Below are 23,887 nucleotides of genomic sequence, written 5' to 3'. Positions count from 1 at the left end.
TTAATTGGCTCTGATTTATTCTTAGTTTCTACTGGTTTCTAGGGTTGTTTTTTTTTTTTTCTTCTTCTTCTTCTTTTTTTTTTCCCAGGTCTTTTTAAAGCTCCCAAACTATATCTGTCTCTGAGAGATGTTACATTTTCTCCAGTCTTTCTTTTGCTCCAGACTAGATTTAATTAATATGTTACTGTGGGCTTTCTGGTCTTGAAAAGCTAGTGACACTTAGTCCTTTGTGTACATGTAGGGAGCTTGTAAACTTGGCAAAGCTTGGAAGAAGGAAACATCACAGCTACCCCCAACAACTGCCCAGCAGGGACAGGAATTTCCAGTGTTTCTTTTCTGGCAATAAGTCTCCCCTCAAAGGAGAAGGCTTCGCCACTCCTACCAAGTATGTGGCTATTTGGTTAGAAGCTGCTTGCTGATTACATCCACTTGCAACAAGCCAGGATTCCTGTTTATTCTCTTGCTTGCTTCTGATTTCTAAAGACATCACCCTCCGTGTTTAGAATTTACCTTAAAAATGAATACACTGAGCAATTTTAGTTTTAGTTTAGTGTAAAATAAAAAAGTTATAAAGTAAGCCACTTGCGGTCATTTTAGAAGCAATAGAAACTAATTTACCTTGGAAATTGATGGATTTTGAAAAGTGGTTGTCCTAGATAAACATACCTACTATGTAGCTTTCTGTATAGCTAGCTCAGGGCCTCAAGAGCACTTGGATTTTAGGATCTGAAATCTGAAATTGAAGCTATTTGTTGATTGTTTGGGAAGAACATCCTTAAACATATACAAAGAAGTACTTACTGGTGCTCTGCTGATGTTCCAAAACTGAAATGCATCCTTCTGATGGCAGCCAATTTTGCAGCATCTGGATTGTTTAATTAGAATACAGTAGTGTTCAAACTTACTAACGTGTATAAAATATTTATAGATAAGTTATCTTTTCTTATATAATTGAGGACCCCAAATCCCACTGAGTTTTAGTAGAAGTCCCCATATTCTTTTTGATAGAGTATGAAATAGCTTAAACTTGGTTCTTAGCTATGCAGGAAACCCGATTTTCTTCAAGCTGGTGTTTCACCAGCAGAGTCTAAATTCCACCCACCCTCCCACACCCCCCCCAAAATAGTATTCCCTTTTGACTCCCAAACACCTGAGGAGTTCTGGTGTTAACAAAAGGCCTGTTTGTGTTAAGGCAACTGTTAGACATCAATACGCAATAGGCTACCCTCTCTTAAAATCTTGTGAGTGATTTAGACTATCTCCTGAACTCCAGGGGGAGATAGAAGTCTAAGGTCTAATAAGAGATAAACCTATCAAGTTAATTGTTCGCCAATTGTTTGGATGGATTTGAGAAAAAGGAGAATCCATGAAGAAATATTTGTTAGTATGTATCGAAGACTATCCTGAGGAAACAAATTCTTTTCTTTAGCTAAGCACCAGTCATACTCAGGGACAAATGTTAACGCACTGACTTTAACTTCCACTGCCTTACCATTTTTACCTGAGCCATTGGAATACCTTCTCAACTTCCCTACTTACTTTCCATAGCTCCCCTGTCCTGCACAATATTGCCAAGGAGGATTTTTCTAAAAGCCAAGTTTGGTCATATTGTTCTCTTCTATGTATTTCCATGACTGAAACAACTGGTCCCAGCCTTCCTATTGTTTTTTTTTTTCTTAATTCAATTGTTGAAGTAATCTCTACACCTAACGTGGGGCTCGAACTCCAACCCCAAGAACAAGAGTCCCATGCTCCTCCGACTGAGCCCGCCAGATACCCCACCCAGCCTTGTTTTCAATGTCACCTCCTGTTAGTACAACAGAGCCTCACCCACCAGTGAGAGTAATACATGCTGTTCTGTAAGTACTCTGTGTTCTTCTAAGTATTTACTGCTGTGCCTGGAATAAATTTTTTCCACTGTCTTCTCCTTTACATGCAACTAAAGTACCATCTCTAGGAAGCCATTACTCATTCTGCCAGGGCTAAAGTAATAACGTTCTCCTCCCTGCCTCCCTGGGACCTCCTACCTTGCCACATCATACAGTATAATTAGTCCTCAGGGTTGCCCCATTGGTCTGTGAGCTCTTACAAAGATTAAACAGATTTTATTAAAATCTGGATCTTCAGCATTTAGTACACTGCTAGACATCTAGGAAGTGCTCAGTATACATGTATTAGACAAATAACATTCCACAGAATGATCCTTTTCTCTCCCACAGTCTAGACAACACTTCCTTAAATGCGTACAAGTCCCTTTGTTTTCTGGGGAAGGGCATCTTGAATGCTATGAAGATTTTGTCCATTGGAAATGTATTAATGCATAAAGTGACATGATTGCTCTGGTTTGTTTAGGTCTCTCGAATTTAGTCTATATGACTGAATTTGACAGAACTTGATGGCTCTGGACAGAAGAAATAGAATTGCTGAACACAGCGTAAAAGTTTATCAAGCATCCAAGAGAACCCACCAAGACATAGACCTTGTGGGAACATTCAGATGACTGTTAGATTTTCCTCTTTTATTTTATTCTATCCTGGGAATTTTGTCTTATTGGATCTGATGGCTAAGATACCTTTGGGATTGCTTGTTGGTGCCTGGGTTCAAAACTTTAAATGGCCAACAACATTCCTTGACTGTTTTGTGCCATTATTGCCCAACCATTTTCATGGTAGTTTTTTTGATTATGTGTAATGTGTGACTGTTTCTATTTTTGTTTTTCTTTTGTTTTTGGTCGATCACCTTCCAAATTGGAAATAATTTGCCTATCCCTGACTCCTCATCTGGGATTTTACTGTGTCTTTGACATTTGCTAAATGCCAGGAATTATTTTTGTTCCTTATTCTTTCATAATTTATTCCATATATTTTTGTTTATTGAAATAATTCTTTCAAATGTGAAAGTAGTAATTTTTTTTCTTTAAAGATTTCACTTATTTATTTGACAGACAGAGATCACAAGTAGGCAGAGAGGCAGGCAGAGAGAGAAAGGAGGAAGCAGGCCCCCCGCTGAGCAGAGAGCCAGATGTGGGGCTCGAACCCAGGACCCTGGGATCATGACCTGAGCTGAAGGCAGAGGCTAACCCACTGAGCCACCCAGGTACCCCGAAAGTAGTAATTTTTCTTAAGATTTTATTTTTAAGCAATTTCTCCACCCACCATGGGACTTGAACTCATGATTCCAAGATCAAGAGTCCCATGCTCTTGTGCCACTGAGCTAGCCAAGCACCCTGAGAGTAATTTTTTAAAATGTACAGTTGACCCTTGAACCATGCAGGGATTAGGGATGTTCATCTCCAGCACAGCTGAAAATAAAAATGTTTAACTTTGACTCCCCCAAAACTTAACTGCTAATAGCCTGCTTTTGGCTGGAAGACTTACTGATAACATAGAGTCAATCAACACATATTTTGTATGTTATGGGTATTGTATACTGTATTCTTACAGTAAAGTAAGCTAGAGAAAAGAAAATGTTATTTAGAAAATCATAACCAAAATACATTTACGGACTTAACTGTAAAAAAAAAAAGTGCATAAGTGGATCTACGCAGTTCAAACCTGTGTTGTTCAAGAAACAATTGTATGTTATTCACAGTTGTAAATACCCCACCTAGACTAGTTCTCGGTAATATGTGGTGCTTAATAAATATCTTAAATGAATGAGTTGGGGGCACTTGGGTGGCTCAGTGGTTGGGTATCTGCCTTTGGCTCAGGTCTGCCTTCAGCTCAGGTCGTGATCCCAGGGTCCCACGATGGAGCCCCATATTAGGCTCCCTGCTCAGCAAGAAGCCTGCCTCTCCCTCTCCCATTCCCCCTGCTTGTGTTCCCTCTCTGCTGTCTATCTGTCAAATAAGTAAAATCTTACTAAATAAATACATTCATAAATACATACATAAATAAATAAAATGAGTGATCAATTCCTTTTTTTAAAATCTCCCAATTCCTAATTCTGGTTATAAGACACAAATTGATTTTTTTTCCCCTGTCATTGACATCAATAAAATGCTTATGTTTTTAATAGAAACAAAATTATTAAAAATGTGTTTTCAACGTTCTTTTAAAGAATTTGTTTTTTAAGTGACTTGGCTCAGGATGCCTGGGTGGCTCAGTTGGTAAAGCGTCTCGTCTGACTTCGGCTCAGGTCATGATCCCAGGTTCCTGTGATTGAGCCCCATGTGGGGCTCCCTGCTCAGGGGGGAGCCTGCTTCTCCCTCTGCCTGCCACTCTCCCTGCTTGTGCTCTCGCACTCTCTCTGAACAAATAAATAAATAAAATAAAATAAAATAAAATAAAAGTGAATTGGCTCTTTCAGTTTCAGTTGTATGACCTGAAAATTGTTTTTTAAAATTTGAAAATAGGGGTGCCTGCACCTGAGTGGCTTAGTTGGTTGGGCCTCTGCCTTCGGCTCAGGTCATGATCCTGGCGTCCTGGGATCCAGTCTTGTGTCAGGCTCCCTGCTTAGCAGGGAGCCTGTTTCTCCCTCTCCCTGTGCCTGCTGCTCTGCCTACTTGTGCTCTCGATCTCTCTGTCAAATAAATAAATAAAATCTAAAACGATTTCAAAAATGTGAAAATAGAACTTTTGTATTTAAATTTTTATTTCTCTTAACTGTCACTTATGAAAGGATGATTTGTTTTGATCACTAACACTGTTATGAACCTTTGTGTTTTCCATAACTGAAGGTGATTTACTTAGCTCTGTAAGTAAGATTTACTGATAGCTCTGTCACCAAACACACTTGTGTTTGCCAGGAGGCACCATGAGCCCATCAAGTACGATTCCAGGAATCTGGCCCCAGCAACAAGAGCAATAAAAAGGGTACCTAAAATTTAGGGAAATGCAGCCTTATTTCGGGAAGCCATGCTTGGAGGCAGCAGGCAGACAATGAGGTCATACATCATGAGACACGGAGACAATGACTCACCAAAAGTCCCTTTCCAAACCTTGGGCCTTAGAGGAAGTAAACACCTGACATGTGTCACTAAAAAAATATGTGTTATACTTGTCAGTTTGTGATTGTAGAAGCAGGAAAGTCAGAACACAAGGGAGTATCATTTCAGTACAGCCCAGCCCCATCAACATGAAAACCACATGTGTATACAAATGGATTATGACCGAGTATATACTACGTATTTAAGTATTTAGTATATTAAATATATACTAAGACACTATGCTAAACACTTATAAACTACAATAATAGGGTTAAGATTCCCCACATAACTTAAAATTTTAATCATTTCAGTTAGTGGAGACATATTTAGTTGTAATTATCATCACTTACACTAATCTCACAGAGTTGTCATGAAACGATTATTTATTTATTTATTTATTTAGTATTTATTTATTTATTTATTATCTTGTTGTTAAATGATAAAATCATGACACTTACTGAGCGCTTCGATTGTGTCAGACACTGGTTTTGGATTTCGTAGAGAAACTGTTATTCTCAGTAAGTGTTAATGTTATAACTACTTTACAGATAAATTAAGAGCCAGTAAGGTTGAACTCCTACCCACCTGGCAGCAAACCCTGTGCTCCTAAACGGTGTGATCTTTGGCTACATCCCCTAGGGCCTCCCCACTGGATGGCCCATCTTGGCCATCGCCCACACAGCTTCATAATAGACCTTCACACGGCCGCCTCCTCCCTGCGTCCTCTACGGGGTGGTCTCTCCGTGCACTCACAGCCCTGCTATCTCTCCCCGTGTCCCTGTCTACTCTTCTTATAAAAACAGCAGTCCTACTGGGTTAGGGCCTGCCCTGAAGACCTCTTTTTAGCTTAATCAGCTCTTCAAAGTCTTTGTCTCAAAACACGGTCACATTCAGAGGTATTAGGACTTCAACATATAAATTGGGGAGGGACCCCATTCAGCGCATAACCTCTACTAAATACACTACTTCAGCTGAAACTTTGTTCCAGGCATGGCTTCTTGGGAACACAAACAACTACATCAAACAAGAAGGGTGCTGTTTGGCACACAGTCCTAAATATTTCTTTAATGTTTTTTGTAAAATACTGTTGTGCCAGCAATGGGGTCTCTTAGTTTTCATGGACATTAAAATGCCTTATTTCATTTTTATTCTTGAAGGTATCTTTGCCAGCTGTTAAATCGTAGATATGTTTACTAGATATAAAATAGATATAAAGTTCCAGGTTGTTTTTTGTTTTGTTTTGTTTTGTTTTTCGGTTTTGTTTTGTTTTGTTCTTTCAGCATCTTAAATATGCCATTTGATTGCCTTCTGGCTTCTGGTAAGAAGTCAGCTGCCGTTATGTATCATTGCTTGCCCTGTTTACAATGTGCTCCTTTTCTCTGGCTGCTTTAAAGATTTTCTCTTTACTTGTGGATTTCCGTAGTTCAAGGAGGATGTGCCTAGGTGTGGTTATCTTTGTACTTAATGTGCTTGGGAGTTTGCCAAGAGTCTTGGATAGTTCACCAAATTTGGAAACACCTCTCTCTCTCTCCTTATAGGACTCCATTTACACACAATGCTAGACCTCTTGATATTGTTCAACAAGTCACTGGGGCTCTGCTCATTTTTTTCCCCAGGTTTTCTTCTGTTTGTTCAGATTAGATAATTTTACTGACCTATTTTTAAGGGTACTAATTCTTTTCTTCTGTTATCTCCGATCTGGAGTTAAAGATATCCAGTGGATTTTTTATATCAGGTATTTTAATATCTAGTTCTAGAATTTCCATTTGGCTATTTCTTTCCTTTCTTTCTCTCTGTGTGTGGTTTTTGTTCCTTTTTTTCTTTTTCTTTTTTTTTTTTTTTTTAGTACACTCCACACCCAGTATGGAGCCCAACACAGGGCTTGAACTCACTACCCTGAGACCAAGACCTGAGCTGAGATCAAGAATCAGATACTTGGGGGCGCCTGGGTGGCTCAGTGGGTTAAAGCCTCTGCCTTTGGCTCAGGTCATGATCTCAGGGTCCTGGGATCAAACCCCGCGTCGGGCTCTCTGCTCAGCGGGGAGCCTGCTTCCTCCTCTCTCTCTGCCTGCCTCTCTGCCTACTTGTGATCTCTGTCAAATGAATAAATAAAATCTTAAAAAAAAAAAAAAAAGAATCAGATACTTGGGGCACCTGGATGGTTGAGTGTCCAACTCTCAGTTTCCACTCAGGTCATGATCTCAGGGTCATGAGACTGAGCCCCATGTAGGGCTCCGCATTCAGTGCAGAGTCTCCTTGAGTTTCTTCTTCCCTCCCCCTCAGCCCTCCCCCCAACTCGTGAATGCTCACGAGCACATGCTCTCTCTCTCTCTCTCAAATAAATAAATACAGTCTTTAAAAAAAAAAAAAAAGAGTGAGATGCTCAATCAACTGAGCCACCTAAGTGCCCCCATTTGGCTATTTCTTTTTGATTTCTGTTTCTCTGCTGGGATGTCCTAATGTTTGTCCATTACAATTATATTTCCACTTATATCCTTAAGTATGTTATAGCAACTGTCTTTAAAATCCTTGTCTGCTGATTATAATTAAAGACATCCTAGGGTTGATGTCTATTGATTATCTTTTTCTTTGAGTATTGGTCACACTTTCCTGTGTCTTCTTCACTCTAGTAATTTTGGATCTTGCGCTGGACATGTTGAATTGTAGAGACTGAACTCCATTGTAAAGACAACTCCATTATGTTCTCAAGAGTATCCATTTTTGTTACAGAAGACAGTTAACTTGGCAGAACGTGGGCCCCAAAATCTGACTCTTCTTTGTTGGGCAGCAGCTGAAATCTCTGTTCAGTTCTTTTCGCGTTATAGAAGCTGCTTGGATTCTGCCCTGCACACGCATAGTACAGGGGTCTACCAGAAGTTCATGCAGAGTTTATACTCCTAAATTGGAGACCCATCTATGGCTCTCTCCTTTCTGGATTATTCTCCTTCATTTTTCTGCTGTAGTTGCTCCAGGCACTGATTCTGAATATTTAACCTGTGAGATTACAGGTTACTGAGCCTTAGCTAGCCTGCATGATGCTGACAGGAGTTGGCCCTCAGGTAGAGTCATTAAAAATGGAAAACTCATCTAATGTTCTTCCCTTCTTCCAAGTGTCCACTCTCTCCACTTTCTGCCTGCTTTGGTTACTTTTCAGTGCTTTCGTACAGTTGTTTTCTTATATCTTACACAGAGCTTCAAAGTGTTACCTATGGAATGGTTGATATGGTACAAGCTACTCAACCATTCACGGAAGTGGAACCTCATTTTCTTCCTTTAACCAAGAAAAATCTGCTCCATATATAGACATAATGCATATATTATGTCTATATATTTATGCCTATATATTTATAGACATAAATACAATCTATATTGTATTTACTTATACTGACCCTGTTGCTCCCTACCAAAATATGCTTTGATTTGTTTTTTCACCTTTTAGAGACAAAATATTTAGAAAGAGGACAGCCACTCCACTCATCTTCTGGTGCTCATATTTCATTTCTTTTTTCCCCAGAACCTCTCTACTAATAGGATTTTTAAAAAAGATTTTGTTTATTTATTTGACACAGAGAGAGAGATCACAAGTAGGCAGAGAGGCAGGCAGAGAGAGAGGGGGAAGCAGGCTCCCCACTGAGCAGAGAGCCCGATGTGGGGCTCAATCCCAGGACCCTGAGATCATGACCTGAGCCAAAGGAAGAGGCTTTAACCCACTGAGCCACCCAGGTGCCCCTACTAATAAGATTTTTACTTGTTCTGATTTATCTTTCCAATTCTATTCCTGTGGATTAGTGAATAGAAACAATATAGATGGGGGATTATTTTCCCAAGGTTCAGGAAGTGCCTGGGAGCATTTCCAAGCATTCCATTCAATTGTTCTCTTTTTATTGATAAAAGTATTTATATAGAGTTTTTCTAGAGGATTGCACAGTCAATTTCTGAACAAAAGGGATTTTTAGTTCATATCTAATGGTATAACCATGAAAGGAGAAAATATTGTCACATGTACCAAAGAAGATGGAGACACAACCAGGCTGCATGGTCTACTCATTTCGAGAAACCTTAGAGAAGAAGGAGGAGAAGTAGGAAGGGGAGGAGGAGGAGGAGGAGAAGAGGAGGAGGAAGAGGAGAAAGAAGAAGAAGAAGAAAGATCTTTATGTGCCAAATTATGCTGCTGATCTCACTGGGGCTGGGAGTGGAAGATGACATTGGAGCACACTATAAATATCTTTTTTTTTTAAGATTTTATTTATTTATTTGACAGACAAAGATCACAAGTAGGCAGAGAGGCAGGCAGAGAGAGAGGAGGAAGCAGGCTCCCCGCTGAGCAGAGAGCCCGACACGGGGTGTGATCCCAGGACCCTGGGACCATGACCTGAGCCGAAGGCAGAGGCTTTAACCCACTGAGCCACCCAGGCGCCCTATAAATATCTTTTTAAAACAGTGTTTTGGGGGTGCCTGGGTGGCTTAGTAGGTTAAGTGTTTAACTCTTCATTTCAGCTCAGGTCAGGATCTCAGGGTTGTGAGATTAAGCCCAGCGGGGAGTCTGCTTCTCTCCCTCTCTCTCTCTCCTTCTGCCCCTCCCCTGGCTCACCCTCTCTCTCTCTCTTTCTCAAATAAATAAATAAACATTTTAAAAATAATAAAATGTCTTCATTAAGATATAATTTACATCCCATACAATAATTTTTTTAAGGATGAATACTATCGGAATAAATGAATACAAAGTTCCTAGACAACTTTTTCAGTAACTACTGTATTACAAAAGGAGGGGGAAATGGGACCCTCACCTCCGACTCTCAAGTACAATTAATGTTGCTACCATCACACTTATTCAAAGCTGTGTGTGGTGGCCATAATCAGATACCTGGCTAACTTTCAAGCCTGGAATGATTGGGCTTAAAGATGGAAAGAACCGAGATTTGGTATCTAAGGAATGCATTTGGAAACTGCTTCACTTCAAGCCCTGCTGAGATGAGAAGGAATCATACCTGCTTTTTCCTGGTTAAGGCTGCATTCGGGATGTTTCTTTCTCTAACTCAAGCAGTTAAGGTTCTGCCCAGTTGTTCATTTTCTCTATTGAATACATCTTTTTCTTAATGTCTCCCTGGCCTTAATGATTTGAAGTAGAAAAGACAAAGGAAGTCACACATGGCTGAATTCTCTGTCATTAAAAAAAAAATTTTTTTTTAGAGTCTGCAAAAGGAAGCCACTTAGTATTCGGAACATTTGGGAACTGACACAATTGAGTTTTACCCAATCTCACGATCTGTAAGTCACCTCTACCAATAGCTATTCCCCATGAGGTAGCTTAAATGTGTCTGTCTCCTGACCACTTTTCTGACTCCACTCACCTCACAGCCTGGCTTATGCTGTGGCTGGCGCGCCCTCTGTACCGACTTGCAACCTATTACTTACCACACTGCAATGAAATGCCCTATTTACCTCCCTGTCTCCCCCCATTAGGCCATCTGCTCATATGCTCTCATCTCTCACTTCACTCTGAATCCTTGGCTTTTAGGTCAGTACCTGGAATAAAGTAGACCTTCAATACATGTTTGTTGGATCAATGAATGACTGTGCCCAAGACACAACTGATATAGAGAAATTAATTAACATTACAAGAAGTAAACAGGTCATGTCTATACAAATCTCAAGGGAAAGATTTTAGAAACAAACATGATTCTATATCACTGGAATTGACCTTCTTTCTGTTTGTGCTTCCAGTGACAATTAACACCTAAACTTTAAAGACATTCCTGGAATAAGTCACAGTAACTGTGGGGCTTGCCATCATGTAACAGATTGGAAATGCAAGACACTTCTCTAAAATGGAGTTATTTTTTAACTGTGCCTTCTTCACAATAGAAAGGATCCTGTTAAAGTCTTTAGGGAATGCAAAAAAAAAGTATATATATATATATATATATACACACACACACACACACACTCATATATATATATATATATATACACACACATTTAGTCTAGATACCCTTTTTGTGTTACTCATGATACATTTGTATTACTCATGATGTTCTACATAATCAAACAGAATAGTTTCGCCCTCAGAACCATGTCACTTATTAGAAAAGAGACAGTGGAACATATGAATGAGCACCTGTTTAATTTATTGTGAGTTTAATTTCAGAGACTTATTAGCTCAAAGAACTAGCTGGCCTCAGTTTATTGCATTTTTCTTCCACAAAGGTGCCATTGCTGAATTATGTTTTTGCCTTAAATCCTGGAGGAAAGATACCCCTCTGATCAGCCAGCAACCCCTATCTACTGTCACCTGGTCTAGAAGAAACCAGTATCAGCAGTAGCACCAAAATCCTGGACTTCTGATAGAGGAAGGGGTAGAATCACTAGATATAACTGAAAACAGGATTGTTTTCAATTTTGGAAAGAGCTGAATCCCACCCCTCCACTTTCCAAGTGGTTTATCTCTAAGAAGTAAGATGTTTTCTGTACTTTGTCCTAGAATAGTATGCCTACTACCTTCCTATTAAACTTAGTTTTTAACATAGTCTGGATTTCACACAACTGGATTTCACATAGTCTGTGGTGCAAATTCACAGAAAGGGGAGCCCTCTATGGGAAGGGGGAAGAAAGGTGAAATACGATACGTAGGAAGAAATGCTGACAAAAGGAAGAAATGGATTGTGAATGTTGACACGTCAGAAAGAAAGCAACAGAGAAAGAGAAGAAATTATAACCCTACCCTGGATTAACCATAGTATTACTTTACACACCCTTTGAAGATGTTGGAAAGACATGTTTTGGGGGGCACCTGGGTGGCTCAGTTGGTTAAGCGTCTGCCTTCAGCTCAGGTCATGATCTCAGAGTCCTGGGATCGAGTCCCACATTGGGATCCCTGCTCCACGGGGAGCCTGCTTCTCCCTCTCCCTTCTGCTCTTTCTCGCTCTCTAGCTCTCTCAAATAAATAAATAAAATCTTGACCAAGAAAGAAAGAGGGAGAGAGGGAGGAGGGTGGGAGGGAAAGAGGGAAGGCAGGCAGGCAGGCAGGCAGACATAAAGACATGTTTCAATTCTTCCTGCCATTATTAGATGTATGTAAATGTAGGGAGTAGGTAACAGGGGACTCCCGCTCAAGTACCAGACCATCGGGTTAAATTCTCCCACGGCCATCTGGTAGCCTTCCCAGAGCTTCAGTTTCCTTATCTACAAATAGAAGTGACAATAGTTCCTACTTTGTAGTGTTGTTTTAAGCGTTCAGTGAGATAATTTACAGGATGACACTACATAGTGTCCAACAAAAATTGGCCATTATTATTGTCTTTAGCTGTCCTGCCATATGGTTTATGACCATTTATAGTCCCATTGTGTTTTATTTCATTTCCTCAGAAGTGAAAAGGGGCACAAATCCATGAACTAAAAATTTTTGTGGTCAAGGTGTGTATCTTATTTATTCTGCTATTCCCAGTATCTAGCACAGTGCTTGGCACACAAACGGTAAATATTTGTTGAAGGAAGAACAATTATTACAAAACATAATTCTAATTACAAGTATTAAGGGTTGAATTGTGTCCCCCTCAAATTCTTTTTTTAAAGATTTTTTTCACTTATTTTGAGAGAGAGAGAGGATGGGGGAGGGCCAGAGAGAGAGGGAGAGAGAGAATCTCAAGCAGAGAGAGTGAGGAGCCTGACACGGGGCTTGGTCCCAGGACCCTGAGATCATGACCTGAGCTGAAACCAAGAGTTGGACGCTTAACTGACTGAGCCACCCCGGTGCCCACTGCCCTCCCCCCAATTTTTATGTTGAAGTCCTAATCCCCAGTACTTCAGATATGATCTCATTTGGAAATAGGGTCCTTGCAGATATAATTAAGATGGAGGTCATACCAGAGATGTGCAGACCCTAATCCAGGATTATTGATGTCCTTATTAAAAGGGTAGATCTGGGGGCGCCTGGATGGCTCAGTGGGTTAAAGCCTCTGCCTTCAGCTCAGGTCGTGATCCCAGGGCCCTGGGATGGAGCCCGGCATCCCCTGGGATGGAGCCCCACATCGGGCTTTCCGCTCAGCAGGGAGCCTGCTTCCCCTTCTCTCTCTGCCTGCCTCTCTACCTACTTGTGATCTCTGTGTGTCAAATAAATAAATAAAATCTTTTAAAAAATATTTTTTAAAAAAGGGGTAGATTTGGGGACAGACACATCAGGGAGAACACCATGTGAAGATGATGACCACAGCTATGGGGGGATGTTCCGCAAGCCACGGACAACCCATGATTGTCAACAGAAGACCAGAAGCCACAGGGGAGGATGGAACAGATTCTCCCTCACAACCCCATCCTGGCAGAAGGAAGCACCCTGACCACACCTTGAACTTAAACATCTAGCCTCCAGAACTGTGAGGTTCCCTTATTTCAGCCCCCCCCCCCCCAAGTCTGTGGTACTTTGTTATGGCAGCCTCAGGAAATGAATTCACTAAGTTAGTGACATCATCATCTTTAAAAAACTGGGTATGTTTATTTATAAGTGTAGCTCTTGGTGGTTTGAATCTATTCTGAAAGAGATGCTTTGGTTGGTAGTATTTTGCATAAGCAAAAGTTATACAAACCAAACATAATCAAGAGCAAAATGAAATCATTTTCTGGGAGGCACAATTCTAAGAAGTTATCTAAGTTTTTTTGGAAATGCCATCATATTACTAAACCCTATGCCAAGAGCATGCTCAGTATCTGACATTAGAGCTGACTAAGTCGGTAGCTAGAGTAAGCAGACTGAGATCAGCAGCAGAAGAAATCTCATTGTTTAATTTTATTCAAGTCGAAGTTCTGTAATTACCTCTATTACTTTTATGAAAACACTGTAAAATGTTTACAGGGTCAAGTAACACTAGTAAGCAAATCTGTTTATGGAACTTTTTTTTTTTTTGAATTCTCAAGAATAACTGACAATAAGTGTAACGATAAACTATGAAGAACAGCCCAACTTCCTTGACCTAACTGGTCCTTGTTGCATTGAATCCCATTTAGATTCTTAGGAAGAGCATTATATTGATTTGACACTGATAAGAAATAACAAGAGTTTGAAGTATATTCATGAATATTCTAACCTCAAGGAGAGTTAATGATGAGCCATACTCAGCATATAGAAAACAATGAATATTAAATGAAGGAATGAATGAAAAAATGAGTGGATCAAGAGAGCAGATTACTTTTGAAAATGGAAACCCAAAGGAGTAATTAATGGGAATTTTTGTGGAGTAGTGACTGTCTTGGGATCATGTTTGCTACCTCCATCCTTTCTAGAAGCAGATCAGAGGGACTCAAAAAGGCAGCCAGTCAGAAAGGAGAGCTAAGAGAATATCTGGTTAGAGAGACGTGGTTAAATTTAGCCCGGACTCAGCCTATCCAGTCTCTCCCTGAAAATTCCCCAATCTGCCACTGCCAGAAACATGCCACACCCCAGCCCAATCCAACCAACATACCCCTGAAGCAAATCAGTGACATAGTTAGTTTTCTTGATACCAAAGAGACTTGCAGAGAGGTAGGTAGACAACATATTTCTAAGAGGTTTTATTTTTTTTTTTAAGATTTTATTTATTTGACAGAGAGAGAGAGATCACCAGTAGAAAGGCAGGCAGAGAGAGAGGGCGGGGGAAGCAGGCTCCCTGCTGAGCAGAGAGCCCGATGCAGGGCTAGATCCCAGGACCCTGAGATCATGACCTGAGCTGAAGGCAGAGACTTAACCCACTGAGCCACTCAAGTGCCCCTCTAAGAGTTTTTAAAAGCCAAGTTTTATTTCACTCAGGTTTGTTTTTTTTTTAAAGATTTTTATTTATTTATTTGAGAGAGAGAGAGAAAGCATGAGAGGAGAGATGTCAGCGAGAGAAGCAGACTCCCTGCCGAGCAAGGAGCTGATGTGGGACTCGATCCCAGAACTCCAGCATCATGACCTGAGCCAAAAGCAGTTGCTTAACCAATTGAGCCACCAAGGTGCCCCTACTCAGAATTTTACCATGAATAGAAACTGGTGATGAAAAGAGGATTCCCATGCCGTAGAGGTCGTTGGCACACAAAAAGATTCAAGGTTTCTGAGAAGATCCACTTTGCAAATATTCTCACACACTCCTTGTATTAGCATTCATGTAATGCATATACAGAGGAAGATATTCTTTAAAACTCACAGTGACTTTGGCGCGCCTGAATGGCTCAGTTGGTTGAGTGTCCAACTCTGGGTTTCAGCTCAGGTCATGATCTCAAGGTCATGGAATCGATCCCTGCATCAGGCTCCACACTGGGCATGGAGCCTACTTAAGATTCTCTCTCTCCCTCTCCATCTGCCAGCTCTCCCTCCACTCTGCTCATGTGTGCTCCCTCTTTCTCTCTCTCTCTAAAATAATAAATAAATACAAACAAACAATCAAAACTCACAGTTACTACAGCTGTTTCTTCTAAGATGAAGTGGCAGAATTCCTATCAGGGAGAACATTACTACCTGTTGCTTCCTTTGGCAGATACTCATAGCAGAGAATGAACGGAGGGACTGAAGTTTTCAAGTATCTGCCAACTTTTCCACATCCCCAAAAAGTAAGACCTGAAGTAAATGGCTCTTAATTTAGCAGTGCAGGTAATGAGTTTTGCAAAGATAAGCCCCAGTCCCTAAGTAGATGGAAAACTAAATTAATCTGAAAACAAGGTCTGAAAATTGTGATGAAGTACTTCGTCCTAAGAGATTAGCTTGAAGATTAAAACCAGAGACTACTGTGGAAGGTGATCAGTGAAAATTTCCACTAGACAGAATTCCTGAGGATGTCTAGAAACATTAATGTCTAATAATCCATTTTAAGATGTCTAACTGGAGTAACATAAGTTCTGTTCCCTTATTCTGACACTTCAGTAAAGTTTGGTGCACACATGTGCACACACATACACACATACACATAGTTCTGTGTGTCTGATAAGAATGGGCTTTTTTATATGGAGGAAAAGAAGTCATGTTCCAATGGTTGGATGAACACAGTGCATAAGGAAACACTTTGCCACAGGAGATGGGTGGTGAAGAATTCAGTAGAACCAAGAAGTTGGACTTGAAGAGTGTCAGCCTGAGGAACTTCAAAAAAAATATCGGGAGGATTTTGGATTTCCCACCAATGGCAAGATGAGGGTTAACTCGGTTTTTGAAATAGATCAAGGGCAGAGTTTATCAAGTAAGATGACTTTGGATGCAAGTAACAGAGAACCCTGGTTCAATCTGACTTAAATAATAAGATATTTATCTCACATAATGGCAAGGATAAAAGAAGGGCAGAAAATACAGAGGAGGGGTTAGTTGACGTTAAGGACTTAGGTGCTTTCAGTATCTTCACTCTGACATTTCCGGCTGACAGCAAAAAGCAGTTCTTGGCAATACATCCTGATATAATATCCAGAGGCAGGAAAGAGGCCATTTCTTGGAATCTCCTTTTTATGAATGAGGAAATCTTTCCAAGAAGCAACTCCAGCAGACTTCCCTTCACACCCGGTTGGCCGGAATTATATCACATGCCTGCTATTAAGCCAATCTCCTGACAAGAGAGATTGCTTCCCTCCAGAAACACCCTAATTGGTTTAAGCCAATCAAGATTTTCTCCTAGGTTGGGTATGAGTCATCTTCACCTGAGTCACAAAGCAGGTATAGGCAGATACATAAAAAATCAGGATTTTAGGTCCACAGTGTGACTTCCACAAGTATTTGAGTCTCAAGGAAGATGATACATTGCTGGATGTGTAGGAGGTATACATATATACACATATAGTTTGTAGGGTGTGTGTGTGTGTGTGTGTGTGTGTGTATATACACACACATATATATGTATATATATATACATATATATGTATATATATACATATATATACACACACACAATATAATGTATACTATATTAAGACTAGTGTGATTTTTAGTCATAAATAATGGTTTTAGTGGTTCTCACAACAAGAAGTTCCTTTTGTTTTATGGTAAGAATATAAATAGAGACTCAAAAGTTGATTTTTTTTTTTCAGCATAAAGGAGTTAGAACCCATTTAGGAAACGTTTTCAGTTCAAGACATTTTATTTTATGAAAACTGGCAAAAGTGGAGTGCATCAAAGAAATTCTGTACTATGAGAATGAGAAGAATAAGCTGGGGCTATTTAACCTGGGGGAAGAAAAACACTTGGGAGACTATAACAGGAATCTTAATTTATTTGAAAAGTTAGTACGGGGGATATGGTATAGAACTATCCTGGGCAGTTCAACAGGTTAGAAGTAGGACAATTGGCTAAAATTATGGTGAGACATCCTTCAAGTCAAGGAACATAGCCAGCTTGCAGCAGTGTTATTGAGAGATTCTTGCTTTGGTAGGAAACCAGATCAGGTCAAAGTGACTTTATAACATACTGTAAGCTGACATCCTACCACATGGGCTGTGATGGCTAATTTTATGTGCCAACTTCGTTGGACAACAGGGTGCCCAGATATTTGACCAAACATTTTCCTGAGGGTGTCTGTGAGAGTGTTTTTAGAGGAGAAAAACATTTCGATCAGTAGACTAAGTAAAGCAGGCTGCTCTTACTAATATGAGTGGGCCATATCTAATCAGTTGAAGGTCTGCGTTAAACAAAGCAGCTGACCCTCCTGCAGAGAAGAGGGAACTCCTCTTACCTGATTGCCTTTGAACTGGGACATCAGCTCTTTTTCTTCCTTCAGAGTCAAACTGAAACACTGGCTCTTCTTGACTCTCTGGCCTACTGGACTTTGGACTGGAACTTATAGCATTGTCCCCCTACCAAGTCCCCAGCTTGCTGACCACAAATCTTGAAGCTTCTCAGCCTCCATGTTGTGTGAGCCAATTCCTAGATATAGACAGATAGATGATAGATAGATAGATAGATAGATAGATAATCTCTTGTTGGCTCTGTTTCTCTAGAGAACCCTAACATATATGAACTGAGAACTTTTTACAAGACAAGCCTTTTCTTCAGTTCTTACAGGTGAGTGATTTATGTTCTGTAGATTATTGTTTTTACCTTTTGCTGGTCTGAGGAAAAACTAGAATTCTGGTTCTACAATTTTTATTGATCCATTCATCATTGTTGAGTTCTTTTCATTAGAAAATGGAAACAGGGGCACCTGGCTGGCTCAGTCAGTGGAACATGAGACTCAATCTCAGGGATCCCACGCTGGGTATGGAGATTACTTTAAAATAAAATCTTAGAAAGAAAAGAAAAGATTGAAACTGGTGGGCTGTGGGATCTTTTGGCCTACTTTCAGGGGTCATGGTAAAACGATTTTTGAGAAATTCTCTGGTCTAGACCACATCAAAAGTCTCTTAGAACTTCAAAATCCCTGGGGCGCCGGGGTGGCTCAGTCAATTAAGCGTCTGCCTTCAGCTGGTGTCCTGGTCTCAGGTTCCTGGGACTGAGTCCCACGTGGAGCTCTGCCTCGGGCTCTGTGCTCAGCTCAATGGGGAGCCTTCTTGTCCCTCTCCCTCCATGCCACTCCCTGCTCGTGCTCATTCTCTCTCTCTCTCCCAAATAAATAAAATCTTGAAAGAAGAAGTTGATATCAATCTAAGACATAACTATAAACAAAATAGATATAATTCCTGCCCTCCCTATCAAGTAAGAAATACAAACAAGCAAATCTAATATACTGTGCTAGGTGTTAAGCAAAGCCCCGGGACACGAAGAGAGCCCATGCCTATGTCACCTGCGGTAGTCAGGGAAGGTGTGGAAAGTCCTTTTGAAGTGACATCTAAGTTGCGACGTGAAAGGAGAGTAAAATGTAGTGATGAGTAGTTGCCATGTGGTGTGAAAGAGAAGCGAAGGGGAGGTAGGAGGTTGGAGGGGGAGGTGAGAGATTTTCTCCAGGCAGGAGACACAGCAGCGACAAGAACACCACATGAAGTGGTACTAGACTTCACTGAACCCACTCCCACCCCGCCCTCTACTTTTTCTAAGCTGAATTGAGATCACAACATATCCACTGATAAAAATGGGAAGTTGTTATGACACAGCAGTGTTCATTGCCATCTGACAAATGACTTTCAGATAATCTTTGTACAGCAGTGCTTGTGCAATTATTTGAATATTTTACTGCATTGGAACTTCATCTTTTATAAAAATTAACGAAGGAAATTAAAAAATGTTGCTACTAACAGTGTAATTGAGACAAAGGCCAAAAAAAAAAAAAAATTAGGTTTTCCTCATGCTGTGAATCTTTAGCCCAAATCAGATGCTTGTTGAAGTGGATTTCCTGTGAGTTCAGTGAAAGAAAAGAATGCTATTCAGGCACGTTTTAAAAATCCTGGAAATTTACCCTTTATAGTTGTGTCTAGAACATAAAATACAGTGACAACGGAAATGGAGAAATTGTTAAAATTATGGATTGCTCATTGCCATCCTTAAGTATTCTAGTGATTCGAACACTGAAAGAACATTGTGCAAACAGAATAGGGACACACCTCACTAATGAACCTGTTACCAAGAGAAAGCTGGAATTCAAGTTTCTCTCAGTAATTTCCCAACATTAACAAAAATGATCAATACTCTACAAAATATACAGCACCAACTTCTTTCCAACGTGAAAATGAATTTTGCCTACTAAATGTCACCATAAGTGGGAGAACTGGAATGTGTGTTAAGAAATTTATCATATTCAATGTTTAACCTAGGTTGTAAATATATTAGGTATACATATGGCAGGGGTTAAAAAATAAAAACTTTGTACAGTAATTGGAAATATTCTAGTGTTTGTATTATAATCTTACAAACCTCGTACAATATATCTTAACTTTTGTTCATTTAACTTTCACACATTTGGGGGGACCACAGTATATATAATAGCAGACAACTACTTGTATTCTTGGATCTGGATGTGTGCGTGTGTGTGTGTGTGTGTGTGTGTGTGTGTGTGTGTGTGTGTGTGTAATGAGGGAAATGATGAGTGACCAGAGATGAGACTACAGAGATCAGTTGACATTAGATTGTGTAAGCCTGCATAGGACACATAAAGGAATTCAGAACCATCCTGAGATTAATGGAAGTACCAAAAGTATTGAAGCAGAGGAATTATATGAATCCATTTGTCTCTGGAAGATCATAAGAGTTGCAGCATGAAGAGTGGATATAGGGGGGAATACACTAAACCCACTGGATCTGGACGGCAGTAATGGTAAGCAGGTAGAAATGGCTCAGATTAGGAGAGTGGGAGTAGATACGGAGTGGAACGGATGACTTCAAGATAGCCTAAGGGGGAAAGTTTAAAAGATTGTGGTGATAGAGTAGATGTTTAGGGAGAAGATGGAAAATGCAAAGTAAACATTTAGATTTCCAAACCATAAAAGACTCAATCTCAAAAAACAGACTGAGGGTTGCTGGGGGGAGGGGGGAGGGGAGAGGGTGGTAGGGATATGGACATTGGGGAGGGTATGTGCTATGATGAGTGCTGTGAAATGTGTAAACCTGGCGATTCACAGACCTGTACCCCTGGGGATAAAAATACATTATATGTTTATTAAAACAAAAAAATTAAAAAAAAACATTTAGATTTCCAGTTTGGGACATTTTGGGTGAGTGATGGCATCGGTTCAGTGTGGACATTCTGTGTTTGAGTTGCTTGCCTATGAAACACCAAAGAGATACCAAGGAAGGAACTGAATATATAGGTTTCAAGCTCGGGAGTGGGCTCAGGGCTAGAAGTCATCAACATATGGATAGTAAAACAATGGGCATGGATGAGATCCTCCAAGAGAACATGCAGAGGAGACAAAAGTGATAAGAGCTTTAGAATTCCTTGGAAAGGCAAAATTTAAGCAAAGACAGAAGGACCAAGGACAACAGGGAGTGGCCAGAAAAGAAACAATGAAGTGTAGTATTACAGAAGCTAAGAGAACAGATTGTTTCAAAAAGAAAGGAATGATCAACAAATTCAAAAGCTGTTGAAACATTAAGAAGTTAGAGATATCATGGGGCGCCTGGGTAGCTCAGTTGGTCAAGCATTCAACTCTTGGTTTCAGCACAAGTTGTGATCTCAGGTGGTGAGATCAAGCCCCATGTCTGGCTCTGTGTGGGAATGGAGCATGCTTAAGATTCTCTCTCTTCATCTCCCTAAGCCCCTCACCCCCTTCAAAAAAAAAAAAAAAAGAGAGAGAGAGAGAGAGATCATATAATAGGGGTGGTATTGGTGACTTTATCAGAGTTGTTTCAGAGTAGTGTTGGGGATGAAAGCTTGATTACAAATGGTTGAGGAGTGACTTGGAGGTGAGGAAGGGGAGATAACAAGCACAAAAAATTCTCTGGAAAATTTTCTTTAGTGGAAGGAAGGAAAATCTGGGTGGAAGCTAGAGGAAGAGAGGATATGAAGGAGATACCTTGTACCAATGAAAATACCAATGACAAGGAACCAGTAGGGTAAGAGTTGAGTATTCAATGAAGAGAACAACTGATGGAGATAGGTCCTCCAGTAGATAGGAGGAGTTGAGATTCAGAACAGATAGAACGATGCTCCTCTATGGTGGAAAGAAGGAAGAAGGGATGGATATGTTTCAAAAGATGCGTGTTTGATTATAGTAACTAACATAAATAACATCTCATGTAATTTTTAATTCTTAAAATAAACTATATGGTATAAGTATCTTTTTTAGAAGATTTTACCCATTCATCCATTTGAAAAAGAAAGCAAACATGAGCGTGGGGCGGGGGGGGGGGCAGGGAGCAGAGGGAGAGGGGCAAGCAGAATTCCCACTGAGCACAGAGTCCAACCATGCTCCCACGATCCTGAGATCATGACCTGAGCTGAAATCAAGAGGCAGATGTTCAACCGACTGAGCCACTCAGGTGCCCCTAAATATTTTTTAAGTGTTTATTTTTAAGTAATCTCAACACCCAATGTGGGGCTCAAACTCACAACCCCAAGATCAAGAGTCACATGCTGTATCAACTGAGCCAGCCAGGCACCCCCAGTATAAGTATTTTAAAAGGCAGAGAATAAGAGGATTTGTTCGAGTGTCTTGCATATTAATACTATTTTCTCTGACTTCCAAGACTCAAACCACCTAGATTTATGAAGCCTAGCCAGATGTTCCTTCTTTTGTAAGGTACCTGCTGCAAAGTCTGAAATATTGTAGATATTCCATAAATGCTAATTTAATTCCCTTCTGTTGGCTGACTCTGGACTCCAGTAGCCAGCTGCTTCACCACTAACGGCATCTAGTTCTCCCTTCTGGCTTCTCAGATCTGTACCTTCGGGTCTAATCCTACTTACCAGGTCCCTCCTGACTTTGTAAATACCTTCTGTTCTGGTCTATCCCCATCTTCGGAAAAGAGTATAGTATAATTCACTTAATGAAGTATATTAAAGACTAAATTCATGTTCTGCATGAAGATGTGAAGGCACCCCGTGTATGTGTATGCCCTCCCCACCACACACAAAGGAATACAGGAGCCACTAGAAATTGCTATGTGATAATTCCTCTGGAAAGTCATACAACTTATAAAATGGAACAAAAACTAAGATAAGTATCAATTTTCACAGTCACAGATGATGACCAAAAGCATACTTTCCCAGACTTTCTCCAAATATTTCCAAGAGCCCTTAAATAATAAATTGGGTTCTTCATTTACTCGGGATGAAAATGTACAATTTAATTTATAGTTAACAAGTACAAACATTTGTTCAGGGCTGAAAGACTACAGAGAAACCTGTAGAGAAGTAAAGAAATTAAATAGAACCAAGTTTATCTATTACCTCGTTCCAGGGAAATATTTCATTTGAAAGGTCAATCCGAGCAGCCAATGGCTTCTAAACAGTGAATATTTGATTACACAACAGTAAGAATCGATTTTTGGAACTAGTTTAGTGATAGGAGGACAATGTAAAATAAATAAAGTACATCATCTCATGTACCTTAACTATGTCTTAAAGGAAATGATATGAAAATACTACACAGCCACAAGTCCAAAACTTTAATAGGTCTATTATTAACATTTTTTCTACTATGTCAGGAAAGATTAAAAGAAACAACATAGAAATACTTTCAGCTGTACAAATTCAAAGCTTCTATGACCAAAAAAAAAAAGGATTCCACCATTGTTTACATACATTTTTTTCTACATAGAAAATGCCTGTAGCTAACATAATCTTACCAATTTTAACCCTGGGCAACGGGAGCAATATAGTTGGAAAACTTATTATTTAACACCGTACTTGCCTCATGTCGGATAAGGTTCTAAGCACTCTACAGGTATAAACTCATTTAATCTTAAAACCATGTAACAGAGGGGCACCTGGCTGCCTCCATCCGTGGAGAATGCAACTCTTATCCTGGGGTCATGAGTTCGAGCCCTGTGTTGGGTGTAGATACTTAAAAATAAAATCTTTAAAAAGTTAAAATAAAACCATACAACACAACATGGTAAAACAATTTAAAAAATGAAATTGCTATTTTGCTCTCCTACCCTGTCGTATGTAGACAGTAAAGGTCCAGTGAAAAGATCTTTAACTCGGACTTATAAGATTTGTTTGTTTCTGGCTCTATTTATGGTTCTGGGTGACTTTGGATAAGTTAATGAAACCGGAGCTTCCCAAACCTGACTTGACTGATGATCAGAATTAGAAGGAGGCTGTTATACGTGCATACACACACCCATTTTTTAATTTTTTAAAAGATTTTATTTATTTGCCACAGAGAGAGAGAGAAAAAAAGAGCACAAGCAGGGAAGTGGAAGGCAGAGAGAGAAGCAGGCTCCCCGCCAAGCAAGGAGCCCAATACAGGACTTGATTCCAGGATCCCAGGATCATGACCTGAGCTGAAGGCAGATGCTTAACCGACTGAGCCACTCATCTAATATATATATATATTTTTTTTTCCTTAGTCAACTGATCATCACAGTATACTTTTTATTTTCATCCCTAAAATACTTTTGAGTATTTATGCCTGACATCATGAAGAATACAAAGAGGAATAAAAAAA

The sequence above is a fragment of the Martes martes genome, assembly GCF_963455335.1.
Source record: "Martes martes genome assembly, chromosome: 11".
Classification (NCBI taxonomy): Eukaryota; Metazoa; Chordata; class Mammalia; order Carnivora; family Mustelidae; genus Martes; species Martes martes.
This window is presented reverse-complemented; position numbering follows the sequence as displayed.